The sequence below is a fragment of the Drosophila obscura genome, unplaced genomic scaffold, assembly GCF_018151105.1.
Source record: "Drosophila obscura isolate BZ-5 IFL unplaced genomic scaffold, ASM1815110v1 contig_4, whole genome shotgun sequence".
NCBI lineage: Eukaryota > Metazoa > Arthropoda > Insecta > Diptera > Drosophilidae > Drosophila > Drosophila obscura.
In genome coordinates this window covers 7,910,071-7,926,220 of record NW_024542828.1, presented here as the reverse complement: position 1 = coordinate 7,926,220, position 16,150 = coordinate 7,910,071, and positions in this window count along the sequence as shown.

Genomic DNA, 16,150 nt, shown 5'->3' with positions numbered 1-16,150 from the left:
GCTATACAATTACGATACCTGCAAGATGTTAAACGTGGGTGCAAAGTGCACTGAAAACAAAGCATTTAAAAGTGCTATCAGATTTATTTGGGTCAGTCTGGAGAGGTTAAGCAACTAAAAATACCAGCACATATTTATGCGTGTGTAAAGCTTTAGAAACATTTCTTACAAATATTTGCATTTACAAATTATTTTATTGCAGAAAGTTCCAAACGAAAATTAATATTTAGTTCACTTTTTATGCTCAATTTAGGAACCTACAGTTTTTTTTTTAAATTTAAATTTTAAGAAATTCTGAATAAAAATTCAGGGGAAAACAAAAAATTAGCACAAAAGCTTTAAAATTGTTTAACAAACAAGTGATAAGAGCGTTTTACATTAACATTATTTACTAGGGAGTAATTTAATTTTAATAATTTTAATTCTTTTTGAGCAAAATTTCAATTATTTTAAAAAAATTTTAATTATATTTTAATAATTTTAATTATTTTTTTAATAATTTTAATTATTTTTTAATAATATTAATTGTTTTTTAATTCTTGTTTAAAAATTGTAATTTTTTTTTAATAATTTAAATTTTATTTCACTTAGAAGAACATTTTCTTTCTGCAAAATATGCTTTGAGGGCTCGACTGTTATTATCCAAAATGAGTTTCTACCGTTAGGCATTAATTGTTTATACAAATACAAATATATTTTCATATGTCACTTAAATATTGGCACTGTTGATAAGCTTAATCAGAGCTTCTATTTGCAGTTCTGTTGTGGTGCAGATCACAACTCGTACAATCACAGCTTTAATCAACATTAAACTATTTATATTTTGGCGCTTAATTTCTGTATGATTTCAATGCTTTTGCTGTGTGTAGAGTTGCTTATTTTTTTTTGGAATTTTCGTGCACATAAATCAAATGCTAACGAGCCATAAAGCTTCATTGTCAGGCCATGCACGAGAGTTCAATATTTGTATGTTATAGTTTCGATTTGATGTACGACAAACTGTTTTCGAAGGTGGCCTCTGCCTCGCCATCCCCCCATCTACAGCTCTAACTATGGCGAACCACCAGAGACGAGAGCGATGAGCAGAGTGCGTCATAATTCACTCAGCACTTTGGTGGATTCGAATTCGTTTCGTTTCGGTGACGTGACGTACAGTTCAGAGTGTGGCTTGGTTCAGTATGGTTGCGTGTCTGGAGCGACTTCTTCACTTGGTCACTGGGCAGTGGTCACTGGGCAGTGGTCGATGGTCGATTGTCGTTCGGTTCGAGTAAAGATTGCTGTTCGGCTTTGGTCATGCCTTTGGCTTTGAATTATTGATGGGCGTATTAGGAAGATTAATGTGATGAGCTGTGGGGCACACAGAGTTTTGTCGTTTGCCGTTTGTCGTTGGTCATGTTAATGTCTTCATTGTCGGCTTCAAGCTTTACCTTTGCCGGCTTGCCATATCTCCTCCCTCCCTTTTGTGGGTGGTGATTGTGTGAGAGTGTGAGTGTGCGTGTGGGTGAATCACTTCGATTGAGCACCATACAAAACAGCCATAACGTTCATCACTCTCCCTGCTTGCCACCGTGTCCGTGCCTGGTCTTGGTCTTCCTTGCTTTTGGGCTGAGGTCGAATTGGTCATTTTGTCGTTCCTTACGGTTAGCTCTCGACTCGAGCTGTTTCTCCTTCCATCTTTGGGCTGCATTGCGCGCGTCTATAAGCCATTTTTCTTCCTACTTCACATAAGTTTTAAGCTGTGTGTAATTTATTTTTATAGCCCCGTGTTGCCGACGCAAAGATTGCAAATATGTAGTTGACCAGACCTGGGCATGCGTTAGTTACGCTCGAGTGCTGAAGCTAGGCGGGGGGGGAGTGGCGAAGGTACCAATCACCCTATAAGGGTGTCAAGATTTCACCAATTTAGCTGCATACAGTCATCCTCTCTATAGGGTATTTTTTTGGGAGAAAGTTAATGATACTTCTGGCATGGGATAGTTACAAATATTCCAAAATTTAAAGCAAGTTACTGCCTTCGTTTTATGATTTAATATTTTAGCTGGCAAGCAATTCCTTTGCTTTGATCATCAAATAAAATCCTTTTGCAATATTTCCATTTAATCTTTCTTCATTTGTGCCACGGCCACAGCAGGCAGCTTCTGTGGATTCATTTCGCTTCTAATTATTGCATCCATCAGCAACAAAATGAGGCACAAAATGGAAGTCAAAATGGGGTTGGGGTTGGGGTTGGGTGTGGCCATTACCCGCGGCTTATGCCTGTGGCTGTGGCAACCTCAGACATTGACTTTGGTCAAATTGTGGCAGGCCAGGCACATTTTTGGAGCTCATCAGTAATGCAGTTACATAGTGAACCGAACAACCATCCCACCCCACACCCCAAACAGTAGGGGCAGTGTGCGGCTAAGTGCAGGACTGGGGCTGTGGCTGGGGCTGGTGCTGCTATCCTGGGACTGCTGGAGTCAAAGCCAAAACCGAAACCAATGTTGATTTTATTGCTTGCCGCAATGTTTTTAACTTTTGTGCGAATGCCGCCGCTGCAGCGGCCACTGTTGCTGTTGCTCCCCCGGGTGCAGGCAACTGTCGCGTTGCATGTTGCTGCTATTACTGCAGCATAGCATTTAACCACTCAGACCCAGGCACAGACCCAGACTCCCAGCCCGACCAGGCCAAGCCGAGTCGAGCCGTGCCCTGCCGTGCCATGCCAAAACGTGCTGAGTTTTCGTAATTAGTGCACAAGAGTGCAGCATGATGGACACGTGCAGCATTCAGGATGGTCGGTCCATGGGGCACGAGGCATGCGGCTGGTACAAGAAGTCAAACACTCTTCTCAGAGTTTAGCTAGAGCACGTTTGGTGTGGCTGTGTGGCTGGGCTGGCTGGGCTGGCTAGCTGCCTTTTCGGCCTTTTTGGACATGGCCATGGCAATGTCTGCGTCATCTATCGCCTGCTTGTGTCGGGATATGTGTTGCTGCTCCTGCCACTGACACGACCACTGCCACTGCCACTGCTGCAGTTGATCTAAGTAAGTTGTAAGTTGTTCGTTGCGCTTGACACACACAACGTGTGACGCCTTGCAGCCAGATCCTTTAGCCCCACTCTTTGCCCATATTGAATTGGCAATGAGAATGCGCTGGGCTACTGCAGATTTGACCCAAAGAATTGATAGACAATATGTCTGTTCCTCTAAAGGAGTATCGAATCAGAGCTTATGGCTACAGCAAGGCATTTCCTCTATTCATTATTGATTTTAAAAGAATATTAAAAACTAACCAACTGCCTTTTGTTGTCGCTTAGCTCTTTGTCTGAAGTAATCAATACTCGCACGTACTCGCACCAAATCAGTTGTATAGTTTTTACAGAAACTTTTCAGCAGTCATGGGGCAGTGTCGGCTTTTTATATCTGCCTGCTTTTTGGTGTTTTGGTGGGGCCAGCAGCAGCAGCAGCAGCGGCGCTAACGACATTGGCAGGCGGTGGGCAGCAAACAGTTTTCAGCTGCCATGGCCTTAATTTTACTGATTATGGCAGCAACCGGGCAAAACTTTTGGCCATTAAAAAAGATTCGTTTTAATGAGTTTGGCAGACAAGGCAACAAAGTTCCTTCTCCAGCCCATCTTCACCTCCATCCCCACACCCACTTTATTGGTAAAAAAAAAAAAACTGTCGCTGTTTATCTTTTGCCGGTCGACAGTCAAAACGCCAGCCAAGGTCTGGCACACGAAACTGGACCTCAGAAATATGTATATACGAGTATGTATGCACGAGTACGAGTTTGTATGGCAAATCTGCATTTTAGTGCAATTAACATTTGGGCTGGCATCTGCATTGTGCTGTCTCTGTCTCTGACTGTCTCTGCCATAAATCAGCATAAATTGAGTGCACAAATAAAGTAATTGTCCGCTGTGCCATTTATGGCCGTTTAATTTCTGGGCCAACACCAGCCCAGAAGTAAGACTTTTACCTGTGGCCAGTAGCCACATTTGGTGGGTAATTTAGGTAGCCAATGATGAGTGAGGGGCGCTATAAAATCACTTGTCCCGCTAATTGAATCTCCGTCACAATTAAACTTTTCGAGGCACAAAAGAAAAAAACTTTCTCGTTTTTTTTTTGTCCGCTCATCAGCAGATTGACAGCTGTCATGGCGATAACCGCAGAGGGACTTGCTTTTGGTTTGGTTTCCTTTTTTTTTTGGCAATTGTTTTTCGGCATAAAATGCAGATGCAACTGGCGCATTGCTCATTTTCTCACTGGAGGAGGAACTTGTGTAATTTCAATATTTCACAATAAATCGCAACGCCGCCAACGCGCTTTGGACTTTCTCTGTGCCCGTCTCCAGGCTTCGAATCCGAGCCCCCGCCCCACCCCCATCACATAACGGTTTGACAATTTGCAATGCGCCTTCGCCTGCGCCGCCTGTCACTCCAGTTCAACATTGGAGGAGTCGATCGGGAGAGCGTCCCATGAAAAATGCATAAGTGACGAAAAAAAAAGCCCACTGCCCAACTCCAACAACAGCAGCAAAAGCAGCAGCCACAATGATGCCGCCCGAACTGCCGCATGGAGGACAGAAAAAGATACTGCTGACCGACTTGACCGTATATGGACTTGTTTACTCCTTATGTTTATTAGTCCAAGTCCACTCCACTCCACAGTGCAGTGCAGTGCAGTGCGAACGCCTACTGACCGACTGCCGACTGCCTCCTTCGGGCATGTGGCCCGCAACAATGGGGCACGTTATTGGTCATCGTCCGAGGTTGTTGAAGTGAAATTAAGTCATTTTTCAATGCATTGTATAAGAGTGTGTGGCAAATAAGTGGCAGAGTCCCAGTAAAGGAGTGCCTGCAAGAAGCAGAGTTGAAGTTGAAGGGAAAACCACCAAGATAAACGAGTTTGTTTTGTATATGGAAAATTCTGAAACTGTTTAGGGATAGAGAGCAGCGCTAGCTAAAGCAAAAGTTTAACCAGTTTGCTTGATTTTATTGAGCCTAAAACATTGCACTTAAATATTTATTTTTTATGTAGTTAATCTCCATATATGCATAAAAAATTAAAACTTAAAAATAAAGTCAAATTAGTTCTTAAAACAAATTAAATTATACTGCACCAATAATATTATTATTTAATTTAATATATTAAATATTAAATACGAGTATTTTTTTATTATTATTATTTTTAAGCGGTGCCTATCAATTTTAAATTGAATTGATTTAATCTGTATGCCATCCGTGCGATTGACATTTATCTAAAATATTATTATGTACAAGAATATGCATAATAAAAATCCAAATGAAATGTTTTTAAAGTTGCTGTCAATCAATTTACTCCATCCGCCAATCTCCATTAAAGTCACTCTCTGTCGTCACCTCTCTCTCCCCCTCTCACTCTGTCTATCTCACTGTCTCTCGGTTGGCTGTCATATCAAAGTAAGACCGTCCCAACCACCTCCATAACCTCAGACACACAACCCCATGCCCAACCCAACCCAACCTAACCACTTGGGCGGCCACTGTCCCGCTGTGCCGTAGAGCCACTTTGGCCCATTCTGTGGCTGCTTTGGCCAGTTGTCGGCCTGGAGATGTTGTGGGCTTGGGCCCGGAGACAAAGGGATGCCAGCAAATATTTGTAAAATTGAAATGTTGTCATACCAAGCACTGAGACTGGCCAATTGCAATGGATAGCGGTGGGTAGCTGGCACTTGTGCATATCACGACCAATTTGGTCTAGGTCGGGGCAGTAATGGCTCTGGATAATGGGAAGGTATTGCAATTTAAGTGAGTGGATTAGCTTAGCTGGCGGCCATTCAATTGGCACAGATTTATGTGGGGCCATATAATCAATAATTACCAACAATCATGCAGAACGCCAATTTCCACGCTGGGGCAATTAATTGAAATGAAAATGGCCGCAGGGCCCTAGAAGCTGAAGAGCTATGGAGAAGGGGAAATGGAGGATGGGCCATCCGATAATGTCTATTTCAGGCATTTCCTTTGACTTTGACTCGCGCCTACCTCCCTCCCTCCCACCCGTCATTTCCCCTGCTCCAGAGTTAATTAATGCGTGCAATTTAATAAAAGCATAAACGATATATTTAACCGCCATCCCCACCAACACTCGCACACACACACACACACTGAACACTGGACACTGAACAAGCAATAAAATTAATCAAATAATTACGCTTAGACAGGGCCCAGAGCCTGGCAGCATTTGACTTATCAGCGTTCATAAACGAGACATTAAAAATGGTCAAGAAAAAAGGCCAGACGATGAAGCCAATGGCCAGGGCCAGCTTCTGCTGCTTTTCTTTCTCTCTGCTTATTTTTCTGTATTTTCTTATTTTCACTTGAGCGCAGCCAGGCATTTATCATTTTTAATCGAATGCGGAAACAATGGAGCGCGTCTAAGTGGAGCATTGGCTGTGGGCAGCCATCGATAGTGGGCGCTTTACTTGGCAGCCTAAGAAGCCAACGAACAGCCCCCAACAGCAGCAGCAGCAGCAGTAAGTGCTCAAAGCAAATCTATAATAATTTCTTTTAATTGTTGCTCTATCTGGGCGCCAGCTCTTCTGCTGGCTGATGGAGTTTGGCAAGGATTAAAGGCAGCTAGGGAATTTAATTTGCTTACGGAAAATTTCTGGAAATTTATTTTATGGAGAATATTAGAAATATCTAGACAATAATGCTCAACAGTAGTTCGAAAAAATTAGGGTCTGATAAATTAAATTATATAAATTATTTAATCCTATTATTATTTATTTATTTATTATTATTTATTTATTATTATTTATTTATTATTATTTATTTATTATTATTTATTTATTATTATTTATTTATTTTTATACCCAAAACCTAAAAATCCTTAATCATTTTGAGTGCATTCCCTGTTCGGTTTTGTCAACAGCAAAACTGAATGCCAGCAAAGAATTTTGATCAATTTTTCCAACTTATGCAGCCCCACAGAAGAGTCCAAATGGAAGGCGAAACCTAATGTACCAGAAAATTACTTTATATGCACATGACAGAGCTGCCGATAGATGGAGGAGCTATGAGTTCATTGGAGCCCTGGGGTGGCCCGTTCAGGCCTCGCCTATCAGCAGGCAATAATCGACCAAAAACAGAAATTTAATTTGCTTTAAATTGTTGTTAAATGCGAGCAATTGAAATTTATATGCCACAAACCAGAGCTCAAAAACAAAACAAAAACCGTGATAATCTGCAGCGCACCCGCACACCTACCGCGTCACCCAGTCCCCAACAGTCGCGCCACCACCGTCAGCATCATCATCATCATCATCAATTTAGCCAGAAATCGTTGACGCCGCCGCTAGGTTGGCCGATTCGCTGTCTCTTGGCTGTCTTTTGTGGTTGTTGGTTTGCTTGGCGCCGTCTGGTGGCGCATGCGCGAATGTCCTTGTGCGCTATTTTTTTTCTGTTTATATTCTCGTAAGGTGTAGGGGTATGTTGCGCTCGCGGTGGAATATGTGACAAATGGGAGGATGTATGATTAAAAAAGAGCTAAAATATATTTTATAGAATCGGAGACTAAAAACTTTTGGATTTAAATCTTAGATATAAATCTTTGGTATGCCAAAATAATATGAATTAATATTACAGAAAATCATTATAATCGTATAATTTTTAAAGCTGTCTTAAGGCAACTTTTTGATCTGTTTCATGTGATATTTAGTACTCACATTAAATCATTTTCCTTTTGGGTAACCTTCAGTCGTAATATTCCCCAACTATTCTATATGGTTTTCGTTTTTCGATATCCATTCGGAACATGATAATTTTTTAGTGAAAATTGAAGTAAAACAAAATGCGACAAAGCAAATGGCGCAAATTGCCTGCCGCCTGTCTGTCTTTTGTGCGACTGTCTGCCAGGCTACTCCGACAGTCCCGACTGTCTGTCGCAGTGTCTGTCTTAATACGGCATGAAATGTCAATTGGGCCGGCAACCTGTGGGCCCAAACCCAAATGGCCTCACATTATCAAATTCGAAACAAATTGTGTGTGCACTCGACTTGCGGTGCGAGCGGCGGAGTTCTCGGAGTACGAAAATTGGCAACAAGGCTTCGCCATTTGGAACTGGTTTAAAGTTATTGTCCATCTTTTGATTTTTCTTGGGCTGTCGCTGATGTTGTACGAGTCGGACAGGACAGGACAGACATCGACAATGTCGCGTTGCTGTTGCCTATATGCTGCGACTATTATGTAGTATATGCTGTCTCTGGTTGGTGGCACTTGTTTCGTTTGTTGTTGCTGTGGTTGCTGTTGTTGCTGTTGCCGTTGTCTTTCGTTTGCTGACTCTTATTGGCTTTTTGGCTCGGTGATTAGTAGGTCAGAGTTTTTCATTTCCAATTGGATGTGTTGCACAAGCGGCACACACACGGCACAGTCTCGCTTACACGAAACAAGTGTACAAGTGTGTGTCGCCACTGCCACAGCCGCAGCCACTGACGGCCATATTAGGAAAGGGTACAGCGGTCCAGCAGCCAACCAGCCAACAAACATTCAACTACAACGGCTATGACTATGACGACTACAAGGCAGTAAGAACTACACTCCAAAATGAGCAGCTTTGATTCATTCGATTCAATCTGCGCTTGTGGGAAAGTGTTGCCCCCAGGCCCAGCCAATTGTATGCAATGGAAATGTTTCCCCCCCAAACACAAACACACACAAAACCTGTCAGTTACACCGGCTACAACGGAGTACAATGGGAAAGTATGGGACAGCGCCAATGAAGTTAAGCTGCCGGCTAGTAGAAAGATGTAAAGCACAAGAAACGGTGTCCACTAAAGTGGCAAGACTATCCGGTTTCAAGGTAAATGTAACTGAGTATACATTAGGAACAGCTTACCTCAAACAAAACATTGGAAGAGATGGCTACAAGGACTCCCAATCAGCTATATGGGGTTTCAAAAGCTCATGAGTGACCTTTTGGCTATCCGAACTAGCTGGGAACAAGCTCATAAATGCTCATTAATTCGTGCTCATTCCTAATCAATTTATGTGTATTTTTTTTTAGAAACAATTAATTTATTTATTACAGTTTAACTCTTGTTTTGGGAAAGGCATTCAATGGAATGAGAATTAATTCCCAATAGTATTTAAAATATAAATTTCTTTGCTTTTGTTTAAATCCTTCTTAATCCTTTTTAATCCTTGCAACAGTTTTACTATTATTTAAAGGTAGCCTGTGGCACCTTACAGACAATTCACTTGGTTGCAATTTGCTTCTTCGTCAAGGGATTAAATTGTCAAAAATTCCAATGCTGTATAAATGGTTAAAATATTTAAATGAACACAATTAATGGGTTTACAAAATGTTAAACAATTGTCTTAGATTAGCCTTCATGCTTACCTTTCATCAAGCAAACCAAACAAATATTTTTCGTAAGTGAAATCATGCTCGTGCCTTGACCAAATAAAAAATCGTGTCGCCACAAGATGTAACAGCAAGCGACCTTTGGGGTATGCAATAGAAACAATATTATTACAATCGAGTGATTGCCACTTATAAAAGAGCCAAAATATAGATAATTGCCATTGGCAACTCTTTTGGATTGGCAGACAAGGCGGCCAGGTACGAGCTGCGAGTGGTACTCGGCATTAACTCCCCCAACATCCCACGATATCCACGAAATCAGTTTATTTATGTTTCGAGTGAGGCAACGCCTGTGTCTGTGTCTGTGCCTGTGTCTGGGTCTGTATTTTACCTCGCCAATGGCAATGCCAACGTGAAAGCATGAAAAACAAATACGAGTATAAATTTTTATATTTATTTCTGTTGTGTTTTTGTGGGGGTGGCGCCAAGCCAAAGACCCAAACCCCAAACCCAAACTCGGATTCCAGCTCAGAGCCAAGCAGCTTTGGTGGCCTCCAAAAGCACAAAAATTCGCACGAGTATTTAGCACCAAAAGCCAAATGACACCAACAGCAACCAGCACAGAGTAAAAAGAAATGACAAAAAATAAAATCATATAACAATAAAATAACAAGATTTAAGGCAAGCTTCGTTGGCAGATGTTGTAGATACTCTTGCATTTGTTTTTCTAAGGCAAGTTTTCAGATAAAAACATCGGATTTAATTTCGATTTTGCTAACGTTTCTTTGCATCTATCGTTCTTGTGATATATTTAACCGAGGCAGTCGGCATTAATTTCTAATTTCAATCTTGCTAAAATCAAAATACCCTCTGCAAGAGTATAGCAAATAATAATAGTAGTCGACTGACAATCAATTTGAAATTGAAACGCGCTTTTATTGTGTTTCGGTGGGTTGGCATTTTCCTATACACGATATTATGGCCGTGCGTAGGCCAGTCCCACTCCACGGAGCACAAACTCAGACTCCGAGACTCGAGAGTGTCAATACGAATACTATGATTATGAGTATGAGTGTTAGTGTGACTGTGACTGTAACTGTGGATGGCCGACTGCTTTTGGCCAACGCCAATTGAGGCTTATTATTTGCAATTAGAGCCGGCAACCCAAGGCGCTGTTCGTGCAGCATAGCAATGCTCTTTCGCCTAAAAATAAACTCTGTCATAATAATAATAATTGAGGAGACATTTAAAGCGTTTATTTTTGTATGTGTTTTGATTGAATTTTGATGTGCGTAACAACCAAATGCCTGGCCACATCAAAGGCTGGCCAATTAATCAAGAATTCGGATCGTTTTATGCTAAGCATTTTAATGCGTATCGCCGGCAATTGATCATCCAGTGCAATGGCAATTTTCAAATGGCTTACCTTGATCCGTAAAATATTTATAAAAATTATCTATTTAAATATTTTTAAATGCTAAAATAAAACAAAACTAAAACATCCTTTGTGGAAATTCTAAAAATGAAAAATTCCATTAGAATGAAATTATTACTGCCATTATGAACTTCTTCATTTTCAAATACTCCGCCCTCTGTCATCTAACCAACCACAATCCCAGCATCTTCCACACCAAAAGCTTGAATATCATTTAAATAAATTTATGTTGTCGATTTATGAACTTTGAATATTTGCTAAAAATTGATTGATATTTTCAATGACTGCTTTGTGGGTGCTTAGATTGCATAGATGCAGTTTTAATAACTTAATAAAACGAAAGAAATATGTCAAGGAAATTCAATTTTGACGCCATATAAATTCCTCATTCCTGCAAGTGTAGTTACAATTAAATGATAGTCTTTATGTTCCTTTTTGAGTAACAAATCTATGGACAAAAGAGAACATTTCTAAGTGTATCTATCCATTTTGGCAATGATTCATTTATCCAAAAAAAAGCCGTTTTCTATGCATAGATTTAAAGAATTTAACAATTTATATTCATATTTAAATCCCCTTTTTATCTGCAAATTTCATTGATATTTTTTATTATTTTTAATATTGATTGATCTACTGTAAACCACAGTCCGCCCGCCCCTATTGCAAATACTATTATGCAAAGCAGTTTATAATCCTTACAAAATCTATACGGACACAAAAACGCACACAATTATGTAGTATTACTTTAGTTAATCCCTTCAGAGCTGCAGAGCAACATAGACATGCAGACTTGTGGCCGTAAATGCAGTAAAATATGTGAGAGATGATGACATATGGCCCCCAATGTGGGAACGCTAAATATATCAAAATTTATAGCCCGTGCCCAGAGGTAACCCAAATAATAATATAAAGAAAATAATCAACTCACCTGCCACCCTCGCGAGAGAGCATACTTACCTCTTTATTTGAGCCCACTTATTTATAAAAACAGACACGCACCCACATAAAAAACAACACACATATACGTATACTAGCATACGCATATATGTATGTATACTCATGTGTACATATGTATGTATGTATATTTAATGTCGAAGCGAAACCAATCGTTGATGAGAAATGTCTCTGATGCGTTGGCGTTTTGTCAACGTTCAGGGGGAAACAGTCTCTCAAACAGAAACAGAAATCACTTTGATGAGCATCAGCATTGACATGTTGTTGAAATTATTGCCCCGACTGTTGCCTGCTGCCATACACATTTATTCACTCTCTTCGCGTTTGGAGGGGCCTTTTATAATTGGCACTCGGACAGGATGGGGATGGTGGTTATACCACTCGGTGGGTGGGTGGCGTGGCCTGGCCTGGCTGTCGGTTAGGTAAGATGAGTTACACACACACACAGCTGAATCTAAATCAATATTTATACGTCTCGCCCTCTGATGTGCCCCTGCCCCGATGATGGGTTAATGCCGCCAACAATCAACCATTAGATGGATCAGTGGATACAGCTCCATCGCCCCATCCTCTCGGGCATGATGTCGCCCTGTCATGTAGAATGTCCATTGCTGTTGCTCATGTTACTGTCCAGGGAGATTTGCATTGGTTATTAGCTCAGCTGCGCTCATTGAGGTTACCGTGGTTCGTATATGGCGGGGGACGGGCATTGGGATACAGATTGTGGGGATGTTGGGTCAGTGTGTGCGTGCCGTGGCGTGTTGTGTCTGTGTGTAGCTGGCTTGTCTGCGGTTTCGATTTTGTTGACAATTTGTAGCGAAATTAATTGAAACAAAATTAATAAAAACAACAACAGCCAACCAGCAAGACAGACAGTTGGACAGACAGACAGTCAGGCCAGGCAGACAATGACGACAGACCTGCTTTGTTTTGTTGCCGTGGCAGATTACAATTGGCAGCAGCACCAGCAACGAGTGATACATAATGCTAAATGACTTAAATGGCTGATTGACGGGGGCCAAAAGCACACAACAACAACAAAATACAAAATCACGTTTCACTGAGCAGCAGCAGCAGCAGACACCAACAACAACGACAGCATCAGCATCAGCATCGCTCACGATTAGCCACGATCTTTGGTGGTTTTTGGTTGCCATTTGTTGGTGTTGCGGCGGGTTCATTGCTTTGACTTTTTTTCTCAGTTTCACTTTTCGCCTTCCTATGATTTGTGGAGCCTTGTCAATGCCCAGACATATTCATTATTTTTTACACACGATTAACTTTTGCTGTTAAGATGTTGTGGCCTCATAGTCTGCTCACCACGCTTTCCATGGCTAATAAGCGTTGATTGATCCGAGCAGACTAACAATTTAGCTTAAAGCTGGCCAGGTCATTTCTTGATAGAGTGGGACTTAAACTGAGCGAAGGATTTGCACGTCATACCATTTGAAAAAGTGTTCAAAATCCTACTGAAATGATCAACAGAAATTTAGTGGGAATTGGCTGGCAAGTGGCCAAAGTTGCAACCTTGTTTTGGGATGCTTTGCATTTTCCTGGGAACTTTCTTCAGGTACTAAAAAACTATACATTTTTAGCTAACAGAATTTTCATCACTGACATTAAATGCATTCTAAAATAAGCTTATATTTTAAAGCCTATCCGTTTGGTTCTGTTAAATAAATAAATTACCTAATTACTATTACATTTACTCTAGATTGTTCCAAATATTATTTTACTCTAGTTTGTTGCAGTTCTATGTGATTTATGTGTTAATAATGTAGTAGATAAATGCGAATGAATATTTAAATGCAACGAAAAAATCGTAATATTAATATAAAATATCATAGATACATTTGTCGTTAAATATATAATTTTCGAATAGTTAATTTCTTATCTTGCAGTTGTGTTGTCTTGTCTTACCATCACTACTTCCTGTCATTTTCCTCTATCAAAGTCAATATATTTGGACTCAATGAATTTGATAAATTTAAGAAAATCTTCACACAAATATCGGCTAATTAGCCATTGTTAGCACTGCTATGAAAACTGGCAACGTTGCTCGTATCTGAGGCGCTTACAAAGTAACTTTACTATGCGCCATTCATAAACCCAACGACTGATTCATATGTATGCCTCACACCCACGCTGTCCTCACTTATGCAAATTACATATATCAAAATGCGTACAAAATTAATTAAACAAAAAAATACATTAATAAACATAAACAACAGTAAAGAAACAAAACGAAACGAAACAGAAATAGAAACTGAAACTGAAACTGAAGCCGAGCTGAGAAACAACAACTTAATCGTTTGGCATTTCCGCTCGTCCCATTCCACTCGTAATAGTTGGCTCAGTCCAGCTTCCACTTCCCCAAAATCAAAAAAAAAAAAAAACACACCAAAGATCAAATAAAACACAGAGCCGAGGAGACAGGGCACAGCTCGCAAAGTGCAGGTGGTTATGGCCATGGGAGAGCGTGGGCCGCGGCCAAGTCGAGTGTATTTCCGCTTGAGAGCGGCAACAACGATATTTGTAATAATAAATTTACGTTAAATATAAAACAAAATCAACGTTGACTCAAGCCCCGGTCGACGCCGACGCCCACGCCCACTCACTGACACCCACTCACAGTCGAGTGAGACGCAAGCTAACAACCGAGAAGCAAAGTCAACCAGCAACAGTAAAACAGAAAAAAACCTGCCCAAGAAACACAACTCAGAAGCCTGCCTGGGCCAGAGTTGAATGCGATGCGATGCGATGCTCACAATTAGCCATCTGAGAGAGTATCTTTTGCTTTCTCACCGCTTTCCCAAGCAACACCCATAAATGGTTGCAGACACGTCTCCGAGACCTCCTAAGCGGGATCTCCGGCTATCCGAATCAGTTAAGAAACAGAGAGAGAGAGAGAGCGAGCGATCAAGGGAGCTGGCTTATGGTTTGTGGCTTGGACTTGGACTTGGCTGGCATCGCGCTTTGTGACCATATTAAGGCAAATGTGATTTCCGAAGCTGGCAATTAAAAGCCAAAGCCAAAGTAGAAAACTTAGAACATTTGCATAAGCAATTGCCCGACATGGGTGGCGAAGGGGATTTCTGATTGAGATGGGAATTGTGATGCAACAAACTAATCATGTAATCAAGCCCAAAGGGATTTTTTCGTTTAATTATTAACTTATAAAAACTCCCCCGCTCTTCCGCACTGCTACTAGAAATCCCCTTTAGCCCACGACTGTGTCCATTTGTGGCTGACCATAGCTTGATCATAAAGCAAACATTCAAATGTGACGTTTGTTTTTTTTTTAATTATGGCTCGCTTATTCATGTTCTTGTCTTGGGAGTCGTCATGGGGGCTGCAGATTAAGCTGTCAGAAAAGCAAAGCAACACTATTGGCCAATTTGTACATATGTACACTGTGCATATATCTTAGTAATATATTCAGTTAATCAGATATGTATATGTATATATGTGCACATATGTATAGTATAATTTTGAGACTGCGGCACTTCGCACGCAAATCAAATTAATGTTGCATGCGTTAATTTTCCACTCTCTTTGTACGTGTCCGACTTGTGTCTCTCTGGCGACCTTGTGCCATGAAAAATTGTATGCTGTTGGAGCGTAAAATTATAATCAAATTTAACTGTTGTCATCATGATTTATTTGCTCAAGAACAAAACACGACAAAAACTATGACAAACTCACAGACAATCAACCTACGGACACAGAAGCTAAAAGATAAATTAATCGTCAGGCAGTCAGTCAGTCGGTCAGTTAGTTTTACAGTCAGGCAGTCGATCGGTCTATTGCTGGAAGCAATATAGATATCTACATACAGCACTCATATGAGCATATCGGAGCAAGCTTAAAGTGCCGAACAAAAGTGGAATATGTCGTCATATGTACATATATCCACATCCACAGCAAAAGCAACTCGTTTCGCCCGCAGGAGCAAAGCCATTTTGCAATTATTTGCCTGTTGTCAGTTAATTATAATTATTTGTGAAGCAACAATATGCATAAAAACCATACAAAAATAAATGACTATAGACACACAATTGTTTCATAATAATACAAAAATAAATAGACACAAATGAATAAATCCAACAAGTGCCAACAGATCAAATGTGACTTTGAAATCAGCTTAGCGATTCGAAATTAGAAGCAAAACGAAACGAAAACAACCGGAGAGGCAGACACACACACACACACCCAAAGAGAGACGATCGCGGGACGGAAATTGATTGAAGCGAATTAGAATAAATTACAAACAATCTGAATAATATTAATCAAATTTAGTACAATGTGTGAATCATGGATAAATGATGAAATAGCAATAAATAAATCTATTTCATAAATCTCGTATACCATTTCAGTTGTGTCTCAGAGAAGTAAGGAATTTGTTTTATCGCTTTTAATGCAAATATTGTAAGT